The following is a 12,047-nucleotide window of genomic DNA, read 5'->3' as shown; positions in this document are numbered from 1 at the left end:
GCTCAGTGTTTGGGTTCACTGTTTCCCAATATAGGGGCCATTGGTCATCACACCAGGAATCTGTCCCTTGCCCCCCTCTTCATGGTTCCCTTGGCAGCTGCAGTAACCCCCCTCCCCCATATCGTGGCTGCCCAGGCTCCATAGGCCGGGGGCACCAGCTGCTGCTGCATTGGCTGCATGGCTCAAAGTCACACAGTTCCCTTCTACACAGGCACTGAGAGACTAGTCCAGACCCAGCAGAAGCCACTGCATCTGCAGCCACTTCACCCGTCCTGCCCCCAACTGCATAATTCTTAGAGACTCTTGCTTCTATCACATCTCTTCATCCTACACAAATTTGGTGCCAGCATGTCTGAACCTGAACCTCAATCGTGATTCAGTGTTGAACTCAAACCCCATACTGTAACGTAAACCAACACTCAATCCCAATATGACCTACTCAGTCTTCAGAGTAAAGGCTTCTCACCTGATACTCCTGGGTGCAATTAAATAGGCTGGGGAACTGAGCAGGTTATGAGGAGGAACTCTGGCTCTTTTAATTTACTTGCTGGGCAGGCTCCCATGGAGGAAATAAGCTGCTCCACAAAAATTGGTAAAGTAACTCACTCCTTGCCAAGCGCAATAGAGGAGCAGGGAAAGAATTTTGACATCATTCTCTGGTCTGTTCCCAGTGTGGTACAACTATGTGTTTACTCTTGCAGATTGAAATTTTGCAGTCTAGCTCCTGGTGAATATTATGGACTACATTGTGGCTTTGTCACAAGCCCCAAGCAAAGAGTTCTAAAACTGGTGCAGCATACATTTCCCAGCATGCTGTGCAGTTACACGGGCTGGTGCATTGTAGAGGGTGAAGCTGTCTCCTCCCATTCTCCACCCCTTCCTGCCCATTCCTACCCATGCACATGGGTGCAGGATGGGAAGGAATGCAGCAACACCACAAAGGCTGTTCTCTGCCCAGCACAGGTACCCACAGTATGGGTAGCCTGCTCATGGGAGTAAGGAAATGTCATATACTCCTTTACTCCCCTATATGGCCATGCAAGCCAGGCCATAATTTGGCCATATATTAACATAATATTACAATGTATATTCATTTGATATAGTGAAATTCCAGTTACAGTTAAATAGAATGAAAGCCCCAAATTGCTTCAATGCAATGCTTCAATTGCTGTTTCAGTGCATTGCAATGTGCAGATTTCAATTCTGATTGTAATGAAGCAATACTTACAGCAAAGTTTCTTTGTAGAAAAAAAATGACTTCCCCATACAGAGGGGCTGATATCTACTTGTTCCCCAGACAGAGTCAGAAGCAGTTTAGAAGAAAGCAGTCAGCTACGAGAAGACTCATTAAAGATAAAGTTTCAGAGAGGCAAGCATGGATTTTTTTTTCAATCAGAATAGTACATAATAATTTAGAAAAGTAGCAAGTCATGCTATCCACTGGAATAGAACAAATTTTCAAAATTTAGTGAACTTTATGGCTCAACGCTTTTAAAAGGAGAAATAATTTAACTAAAACCAAGAAAAGCAGATACATGAAAGCACCACACATGCTACTGAGAGTGCTACTGGTGGAGTTGCCAAGGCAACCTCTCTCAGGCTCTGAACCTCATGACTGACTAGTACTGACTTCAGTGAAGAGAAGTATCTGGAAACTAAAGAATGCTTTGTCAGTAGCTGGGAAATCTAAAGGAAGGTAAACCCCAATCATTGGTGCCCACACTATGGAAATAGGTGTCTAAGAAACATATGATATAATATTACTAATAAATCCAGATTATTCCTGCCTACAGTAATACCAATAGGGAGGACTGGGGCCGTAAATGTCCAGGAGAAAACCACTTTACAGACTCCACCTCACAAGTCTCTTCAGAGGATAAACTTTGCTCCCCAGTCCACTGGAAAAGGCCACGGGGCTTGCCCATCCACCAAAAGGCATCCTGCCTCCAAGGGTAGTCTTTGCAGAAAAGATGTAGTCCCCACACTGCACTATCTTTAGGAATCCTCTTTGAAACCAGAGGGGGAAGTAATGTGCATCTCTACTGGCCTGCCCTCTCCTGCCCTGGGTCCACAATGTGCCCATTCCTTCCTCTCTGTGTGCACCTCTGAATGGCTCAGAGGAAGGTAGAGCACCACCAGGAAAACCCGTAAACCTCCCTTCTCTGCAGGAATGGGGAAATCCATACCCAGAAAAGACTTTGATGCATGGTCCCAAAAGGCTCAATCTAGTGTAATAGTAATGATGATGATGATGATGATAAACATGTAATGATTATTCATAATTAAGGATAATTTGTTCTTTAATGCACGCTCTCCAGCACTTAAATGTCTGGCTGTCCAGATCTTGAAGCCACAGATTTAAGGGTAAAGGTCTGCTTCAGAATCACTTGACCTTGGTTATGCCATTCAAGATTGCTTTAGTGATAGTAATGCCAGTACTGTGCAAAGGGCAAGAAAAATCAGTTCATTCGCATGGCTTTAAAAAGCAATGCAGACTGAGACTGCTTTCTGTTTTGCCTACAACGGTAGAGCAAGCAAAGTGGTATGAAGATTTGACGGGTTCCATTTTTTTCAGTTCATTTTGGTTTAGAATTTAGGGCTAGTCTGATTTATTTTTAGTTAGTAATAATAGTAATTAACATAACAGTATGTGAATGAAACAATAGATCTGATAATCACATCAAATATAAAAGATGAAGACAGTGGTATTTAAATGATGAAAGTGCTACACCATGCCTACCATAATAAGTAAGTAGCCTTGTGATAATAAAAACAAAACCACTATTCAGATGTCACTACAAGAATTTTCATTGGTCTGCTTTGTTGCTTAGTTGTAATGGTGAGAAAAACAATGAAATTACAATCCAACTCCTGCAACCTTTATTCTTGCAAAAATATAATGGAGCTTAATGAGGCCGGGTCCTCAATCAGCAATATCATCTTTTGTCATACTAAATCACATTAAACTGGTTCTATGGTTGATATGAAGCAATTGGATAGCAGCCACAAACCATAACATTTTAACAAAAGATCTCCCTGTAAATTAACATGTCCATTTCAGCCATGATCAATAATGTCCTAAAGAGGAAAATTAATGTAGGGCCAGATTCCAACATTCCTTAGTTATGCTTCTTCCATATGTGGTCCCAGTTAAATAAATGAGCTTGTTTATGGAGTAAGATGCAATTAGTCCTTAATATCCTCAATTTATAGTTCAAGACTTGTTTTAATTATTCACTTTTCATATGGTTCACATTATTATTATTTATTTATTATTATTTATTAACTCAGTAGAAACAAGAAAACAGATAAAGAATTTACACAAACACTTACACACATTTAATTGTTTTTCTGTGAATATTCCTGACCCTCAATCAGATTAATGCTAGACAATTCTTGGATTCACAGTTTGAGAGGCACATATTGAAATAGTGAAGTTATTGTTAATTCCCCCTCCTCCCACCCTGCAACAGAACTAACAGTTATTGCAGTTCTCCATATGCTGATTAGTTTTTTTCCCCTGAAAATAAAATATTTTTACCACCTTTACTTCTAGATTCTTAAAACACAAAATGTTTTATATTTTGCTTTTTTCCTCCTTTATCTCATTTGGCATTTTATATGTCTTTTCACAAAAAAAAAACAATGTATGCATTTCTCATCTGCAGCTCTATGGTATCACTTGGCACAGCATTTATCAAAAATAGAAGAGGAAGGACAACAATATTTGCCCAATCTTGCTCCCACTTGCATCAATGACAAAATTCCCATTGACTGAAAGAAGAGGCAGCAAGCCCCATCTTCTTAAAATGCCAGCGCAAAAGGATTAAATTTGCATCATGCTGTCAAGGTTCCTTCCCCACTCTGAACTCGAGGGTACAGATGTGGGACCTGCATGAAAGACCCCCTAAGCTTATTCTTACCAGCTTAGGTTAAAAACTTCCGTAAGGTACAAACTTTGCCTTGTCCTTGAACAGTATGCTGCCACCACCAAGCGTTTTAAACAAAGAACAGGGAAAGAGACCACTTGGAGATGTCTTCCCGCAAAATATCCCCCCAAGCCCTACACCCCTTTCCTGGGGAAGGCTTGATAATAATCCTCACCAATTGGTACAGGTGAACACAGACCCAAACCCTTGGATCTTAAGAACAATGAAAAATCAATCAGGTTCTTAAAAGAAGAAATTTAATTAAAGAAAAGGTAAAAGAATCACCTCTGTAAAATCAGGATGATAAATACCTTACAGCGTAATCAGATTCAAAACATAGAGAACCCCTCTAGGCAAAACCTTAAGTTGCAAAAAGACACAAAAACAGGAATATACATTCCCTCCAGCACAGCTTATTTTACCAGCCATTAAACAAAAGAAAATCTAACACATTTTCTAGCTAGATTACTTACTAATTTAACAGGAGTTGGACGGCTTGCATTTCTGATCTGTTCCCGGCAAAAGCATCACACAGACAGACAGAAGCCTTTGTTCCCACCCCACTCCAGATTTGAAAGTATCTTGTCCCCTCATTGGTCATTTTGGGTCAGGTGTCAGTGAGGTTACCTTAACTTCTTAACTCTTTATAGGTGAAAGGGTTTTGCCTCTGGCCAGGAGGAATTTTATAGCACTGTATACAGAAAGGTGGTTACCCTTCCCTTTATATTTATGACACATGCCATGAAGGTCAATAATCCTGGACTATTTTGAAACAAAGGTGGAAGCTTGTTCCACAGCTAAGGGCAATTCTAAGAACAACCTTCCATGTATTTCTCCCTCTATTAAATTGAGAGTATTCCAACTCATGTACTTGTGGACACAGCTGTATTAGTATTATATGCAGAGGGAAGTGGTCTTTTAAGTAGACAAGTCTTCTCACAACCTCCAGTGTTACCCAGAAGAACAGACTGTGGGAAGAGGTAATTCCAGGGGACTTCCTTTTCCCCAATATACCTGGCTTTAGCTACTGCGTCCTCACATCACTCTGGGATTTGGTTTAAGGCTGTAACCCAATTACCCTCCCTCTTGAGGGACATCATAAGCAGGTCATGAGTCCCCACGACTGAGCCTGAACACTGGATACCGATGGTGAGGGAGCTTCTGAATTACCTCGCCCTCTCATCATGGTACCTCCTCCCAATATGCTCCTCTAACCCACGTTAGATCTGTCTGTGAGGTGGAATGCTCCCACCTGCTTACGAGATAGATTCCCAGTAAGTAACATACTCCTAGCATCTTGAAATAAACTGTTGAAAAGGGCACACACATAACACCAAAGCAAGTAAAACAGATTTATTTTTCTCAGAACAGCCTAAAAACAGGAGAAAACTTGTTAGCAGGTTTCAAAATATACTAAGCTAACCTTACACTACTTCCTACACCCAAATGAAAAGACACACATTCTATACATATAGGTACATACAAAAAACACCCCCACTTTAATCAGTAACACTCTTTTGTGGGGTTGTGAAACTTGGCTCTTGGGTTGGATAGTTCCAGAAGGGGTGTGTGATGGGGAATTGCCCTGTCCACCGGGTTATGGCTTCACTCAGAGTTCCACATGAATTATCGCAATAGTGTCCAGATCCCTCTTTTTTTCTTTTTCTTTTTTTTTTTGTGCAAGCCCCAGATCTTCCCTATAACAATAACCCTGGTTCAAAAGGTCACTAGATGTTGTTCCACAAAGGATTTTAGTGAATGAAGAAGACCAGACTCCAAGTGGGTGAATGGACCGGTAGAGTAGTCACCAGGAGGACTGGTTCCCTCACCCCTCTGTAGTCAAGGGTTGACTGAAAATGAGAGAAAAAGAGAGAAAAAAACCCCTGTCCTCTTCTGAGCTCCAGACTCTTGTGCCTACCCTTCCGCCATTGTCCGGGGCTATGCTCAGCTCACACAAGTCTTTGCTTCAGGACTGGACTGGAAAAGCCTATGTAGAACTAGCTTAAGTTACCCTGCAGGACTTTCTGCCTTCTCCATGGACTCAGAGGTTTCTGGGAACTCCACAGGCTGGAGCTAGTCATGGCTCCCTGCACAGCTGGTCTCAGGGCACTGTGGTGGTGGTGATGATGGGGTTACTGGGTTCCCACAGCTCAGCCCCATCCTTACTGTTCTACTTACTCTCCTCTTCTGGGGTCTCTGTCACTGCCCTCGTTCCCTTACAGGGTGTCTCTGAGTCCCCAGCCCTCCCGTCCCCGGTGCTGTGGTTTACATGCCTCTGCTGGGTCCTGCCCTGCTGGGTCTGTCACCGCTGCACGATGGGTTCCTGCTCCCCTCACTGACCCTTGCCCCGCTCACCTTACACCTGTCATTGTGTCTTTGGGCAACTCCCTCTGGCCTCCCACTGCTCTTCTTCTGCTGGCTTCCGGCCCTCACCATCCCTCACCCCTACTCCTCATGGACTACTCTTTCTTTCTCTCCTTCCCCTGGTCTGCAGCTTCCTGATTGGCTCCACTGGCCTGTCACTGACTTGGGGTGCTGGGTACTTCTCACTGGCCCTGATCTGGAGCTCTCTCATTGGCCAGAGTCCCCGTTAGTCCCATGATTCTGACTCCTCTTCAGCCTTCTGTCTTTGTCCTGGCATGGGGAGAGGTCAACCAACCAACCAACCAGCCCACCCCCACCCACAGAGGTTCAGTGAGAGGCAAGCTGTCCCCTGACACACACAATTGTTAGGTCTTCTGAGAACTGAAATACTTTAATCTCACCCAAGTTACCAGGCTTACCATGGGGGTAACAGGATGGAATTTGGTGTCCTGTGATATACAGCAGGTCAGACTAGATGGTATCTTTCAGCCTCATCTCCATGCATGGATCTCTGAACCTATGTCTCATGAAGTCAAAGAAACCTGAAGTGTATTTATCTTGTATGAAGGTTTATGGACCTTTTGCACATTATATGCAGAGATCCTCATCTCTAGGGCACCCCCTCTTGCCTGGCCACAGCAGTGCAGGGGGCATTCCTCTATGGCATCCCTCTATTGGGCTCACCCTCAGACCTGCAATGGGCCTTCCTCAGCCTGGGTCTTCTCTCAACTCCTCCTCTAGGTGCCAGGCCACATAAAAGCCTGAACCACTTTGGGGTAGCATGAACAAGTCCAAATGGAAATCCAAACAAATCTTTGAACTAATGGCCCATCTGCTTCTCTCAGGCTTCACTGTAATTCCTTTGTTGGCTCTGCCTCAAGATTTCCACTGCAGGAGCCTAACCTGATCCTATAGGTTATATGTTCTTCCTCCAGCATTACCTTTCTGGTTAAATGCTATCCCAGGACTTTTCTCCCCTGGAGAAACCTGCCTCCTCTGCAGTCTCCCCCCACCTGAGCTCCCTCAATATTCTGATAAGAATTAACTCCACCGCCTCTGGCCTAGAGGCAATTAGTTAATAACCCACAGTTGTGGAGCATAACTAATTGGGATTCTTGCCCTTGCCTTGCAGGTGATGGGGGTTAAGTCCCATCACACTTGCAGAATTAGTTGTACCTAATTTACCAAAAATGAGATTCTGTTCTGTGATATGGCTTTCCCACTGACATATACTGAAAGCTTGTTCCATATCATTTTATATTCTTATTTTGGTTTTGCAAAGGTATTAATTATATAAGTACAAGACATTGGCAACATCCTGTCTGACAAATGTCATAGCATGGACCTGGGAACATTTCTGTTAATAAACATGAATTTGTGGAATGAAAAGAAAACAGAATATCAGTTGTAATGGGTCAAAAAACACCCTAAATAGAGTTGGTCAAATCATTCGCTGTGAATAAGTTGTCTGATAAATATAGCCCTTTTTACAATTTGCAAACAGTTGGAGAACTGAGCTTGATTTTTACCAATTTATCTGTTATGTGTGAGTATTGACTAAGTAATTTATTAAATAATTTTCATTCTATGGTTTGTTCAAGAGCTGTCATCCTTAAGAGTTCACTGTTGGTGAAATTCAGCCTTGACCAGAGGGTTAGCAATTAAATGGTGTATAGGCCCTCTTCAAAGGGGAGAATTTTCCTCTTATTTCTAGTATACGATTGGTCACTTATGCCACATGGCAATGCGTTTCTGCTCCATGACTTGATGGTTGAGGAATTTCAATACTAGAATGGCAAATGTTGAGCAGTGAGTAATGAATAACCCAGAAATTTGTGCTAAACTTTGTGGAATTTTCAGAATTCATAAGCATTTTCACAGATAAACCAGTAGCTACCCACATACTTACAGTCACTGAGCAACAGAACTCTCCATCTTTGTTTACGAAAATATTCACAAATCTGTTTTTTATTATTTTTGGACTAGCGGTAAATCTAGGACACCAACAGCACAACTGGAAAAAGGAACTTTCAAAATGAACAATTATCTTCTACTGGGAAAAAGGTATTGTGCAATTTTACAGTAAGGCCCTAAATGAATATAGAGACACTTTTCAAAAATATCCCACTTATCCCAGTGGTATGAACATTTGGGAGTCATAATGTAGATTTTCTAATAGCAGCTATCACCATTTAGAGCACTGTCCTGGTTAGACCAGCTCTGGACAGCCTTAGATAGCATCATGCTTCAAATGATGACATAACTAGCAGAACGTCTACAGTAGAGGTGAAGTCCTGGCCCTCTTGAATTCAATAAGGGTTTTCCCTTTGATTTCAATGGAGCCAGGATTTTACCCTATGGTTCCAAACATGGATACCACCGTCAGAGCTGACCTGGAGTTGGCAACATTCACAGAGTTTTGAAAATTTCCTTTGTAAAAAGAGGACCCAGTTGAGTGTCAGTCCATATAAATAATTCTGACCTGCTGGAGGCCATAAACCAGTCTCCTTAGACCAACAGATCTACTAACACAAAGACTCATTAGGTGTAAAGTATAGATTTAATTGTATGGTTCTTGAAATAATCTTCCAAATTCTAAATTCTTATTAAGAAAATAAATTCTATATCAACCTGCTTAAAAAAACAGTGTTTAACATCTCCCAAAATACAGACTCCATTAAAGCATATTTGTTACAATGAGGTTTTTTTTAATATTATTATCAGCACAATTAACTTTAATCAAAGCCTGAGCCATATATTTAAAAAATGTGGTCAACCACATAAGCAGTAGTTCCACTTCTGTTCACTTCAGTGAATAGGAGACTCATCATAATTCAGCCTTGTGTTAAAAGTTTACAAGGCCATCTTCTTTTACACAGAGCTCTGTAAGCCCCCTTGTGCCTTTCTATCTAATCTGTGCTATGCTGAATGTAGCTATGTCCATCATCTGCTGAGTTCAAAACAAATGCTAATACAGGTGAAAGCAAATATCACAAAAATGATACACAGCCTGGAATAGGCACAGACTCCTGTACAGCATATCCACTAAGGATAGTAAATTTGAAAATCTCTGTGATTAGACAAAAAGAAAAGGAGTACTTGTGGCACCTTAGAGACTAACCAATTTATTTGAGCATGAGCTTTCGTGAGCTACAGCTCACTTCACGAAAGCTCATGCTCAAATAAATTGGTTAGTCTCTAAGGTGCCACAAGTACTCCTTTTCTTTTTGCAAATACAGACTAACACGGCTGTTACTCTGAAACCTGTGATTAGACAGTGCTTAATTTCAGCAAGGAATAAAGCCTAGTCTGTTTTTAGTCTTTGCATGGATAATATTTAGTGGGAAATTGTCACTGAGAACTGACTACATCACTTGCTGTATCTCAAATAAAAAAGACCAAAGATTTCAAAAATTGATCCATTGATGCCTCTTTGGATGCTGTTCACAGTTAGGCAACATGCAATAGATACCAGACAATATCTGGAATGCTTTGTTCCATTCTGGAGACTTCAGTATCAGAGAGATGGATAAATTAGAGAAAGTTGAAAGAAGAAGAATAAAAGATGATTAAGGAGTAGGAAGAGACTGAATTATCTGCAAAGATATGAGAAATACATGTGTAACTAGAAGAAGGGAGGGACTTTGGGAACTATAACAAAGTGGTCTGTCCTATTTAAGGATAGCTGGGGCCCAGTAGGTTTGCCAACTGCCCAGCTTTTTCTAGTATTCTCTATTGTTTGAGGTAGCTGTCCTGGGAAATATGGAATGTGCTCAGTATACACTGCCAGATGTGCAGTTTAATTGGGTTCAAGATCATCCCAGATGTCCTGGATTTTGTACATCAGAGGTAGCAACCTAGAGCCCAGCACCAGACAATCCTGTGCCAAGGCATGACCTCTTTAAAAACAGGTGTTCAGGAATGATTAGCAGAAAATGAAGATCACGTGCCAGTGAGATTAATACCTCCTGAGCATGATAAATCCCTGCTCTGAGCTGAGGAGGCAATATCCTGCCCTGAGATGTGGAAACCTGCTACATACAAGTGAAGCACAGTTCCAAGAAGAAGGGCTGTGGATACCTTGTCCTGAGCCCAGGATTGAAGGCAAGGAAGAAACATGGTGAGTACCTCAGTGCAAAGGGTTCATTGTCATGTAACAACAGCTCCTACCAATCAGCCTCCAGACATGAGTAATTAAAGTTGTGAAAAGATGCCGAACACTTTAAAAATCACCCCTAAAGACCAAATCACGTTTATGGTAATGTGCTGTTCTGTAATGTATGCAGCAAGGCTGTAGATTATGTTCTAAGACAGAGAATTGCAGAACACATGGAAAACATTAAACATAAACTGAATGAAAAGAAATGAAAAAAGGAGGCTTAAAACAGAAGGACCATCAACAACAGTAAAGAAACAATGCACTGCGACTGGATCATTCCAGAGATTTTGTGCATTTAAAAAAGACATTTTTTTTAAAAATATAAAATACAGACCTAGAAGTATTTGGTATCTGTAAGAAATGCAAATTGCAATTCTATTAATTGTATTTTATTATAATGATTGATGGCACTGGTATGCTTCAAACTTGTAAATAAAAAATAAAAATTGTAAATATATCAATAAAACATTGTGTTCAACTGATACCTATATATATTGTGGCTAGGGAAACTAAAGATCAGGATTTCATTTTAATCATGGAAAAACACGGATTTTTATGTTTTTTATCAGAGAATTTTGGTTTTTTATAATGGAAAACTAGGATCTCTGGTAATCATATGCAAGTATTTGAAGAGTGTGAACACCAGAGAGAGAAGGGCACTACTTAGGGGGCATAAGACTGTAACTAGGAATAATAAGAAGGAAATTTATGCTGTCTGTAAGGAAAGTAGTCCAAATATTGATATCTGTAGAGTATAGAACATATTTGCCAGGTAATTGGCATAAGCCCCATCAACTGACTCTCCTAAATTGGACTGGACACATCAACACAAAATAAGCTGAAGGGTACAATCCTGTACTAGCTGACATATGAACTGGATGACCTGAAAGGTCTTTTCATTTATAATTATTCTGTCACAGCTCTACTCAGAATGAGCTGTTGATGTCTGCATGCATCTGTACAACTCATCTAGGATGTCCAATGCCTCTGCAAAACAGGGAGTGCAATTCATATATCCCTTAAGAAATTGAAGATGGAGTTTGGTGGATCTTATATTAAGACTATTTCTTGAAAAAATTGTTTTGCCACATTAAAGACAGTGATTCGTCTTTATGTTGCTTTAATTTCTGTTTGTTGAATGTTACTTAAGTAGGCAATTCCACAAAAGATAATGAATGTCTGTTGTATTTTTTTTTTTTACTTTTTCAGCAGCTGAATATTGAAACTGACTGTGTGCTAGTTGAATACACATGTAAATTCTTATGTGAACCTTTTCCCCTTTTTATTTTACAGAATCTTCTGTGGAATCTTGAAGTAAGGTTGATTTGAGACTCTTTCTCTCAAAAGAAAGGACTTCCGTGGTTATTCTTAGTGGAAGTGGACACAGCTCTTGTTGACTGAAGTGTCACTTATGCCAGAGCTGAATTTGGCATTAGGCATTTATAGTGATACATTACTAAGCAGATGTTGAATTAGGAAGTCTGTGTCATGTGCTTCAAACAGCATTAATATTCAAAAGTTCCTTGGCGCCAAGACGCTAAAAGTTATGAGTAGAGAGGAGAGATTGGAGTATGGTAGATGTATGGAGAAAACAA

The sequence above is a fragment of the Natator depressus genome, chromosome 6 (assembly GCF_965152275.1).
Source record: "Natator depressus isolate rNatDep1 chromosome 6, rNatDep2.hap1, whole genome shotgun sequence".
NCBI classification, from domain to species: Eukaryota; Metazoa; Chordata; order Testudines; family Cheloniidae; genus Natator; species Natator depressus.
The sequence above is the reverse complement of the archived record's forward strand: the minus strand, read 5'-3'. Positions refer to the sequence as shown.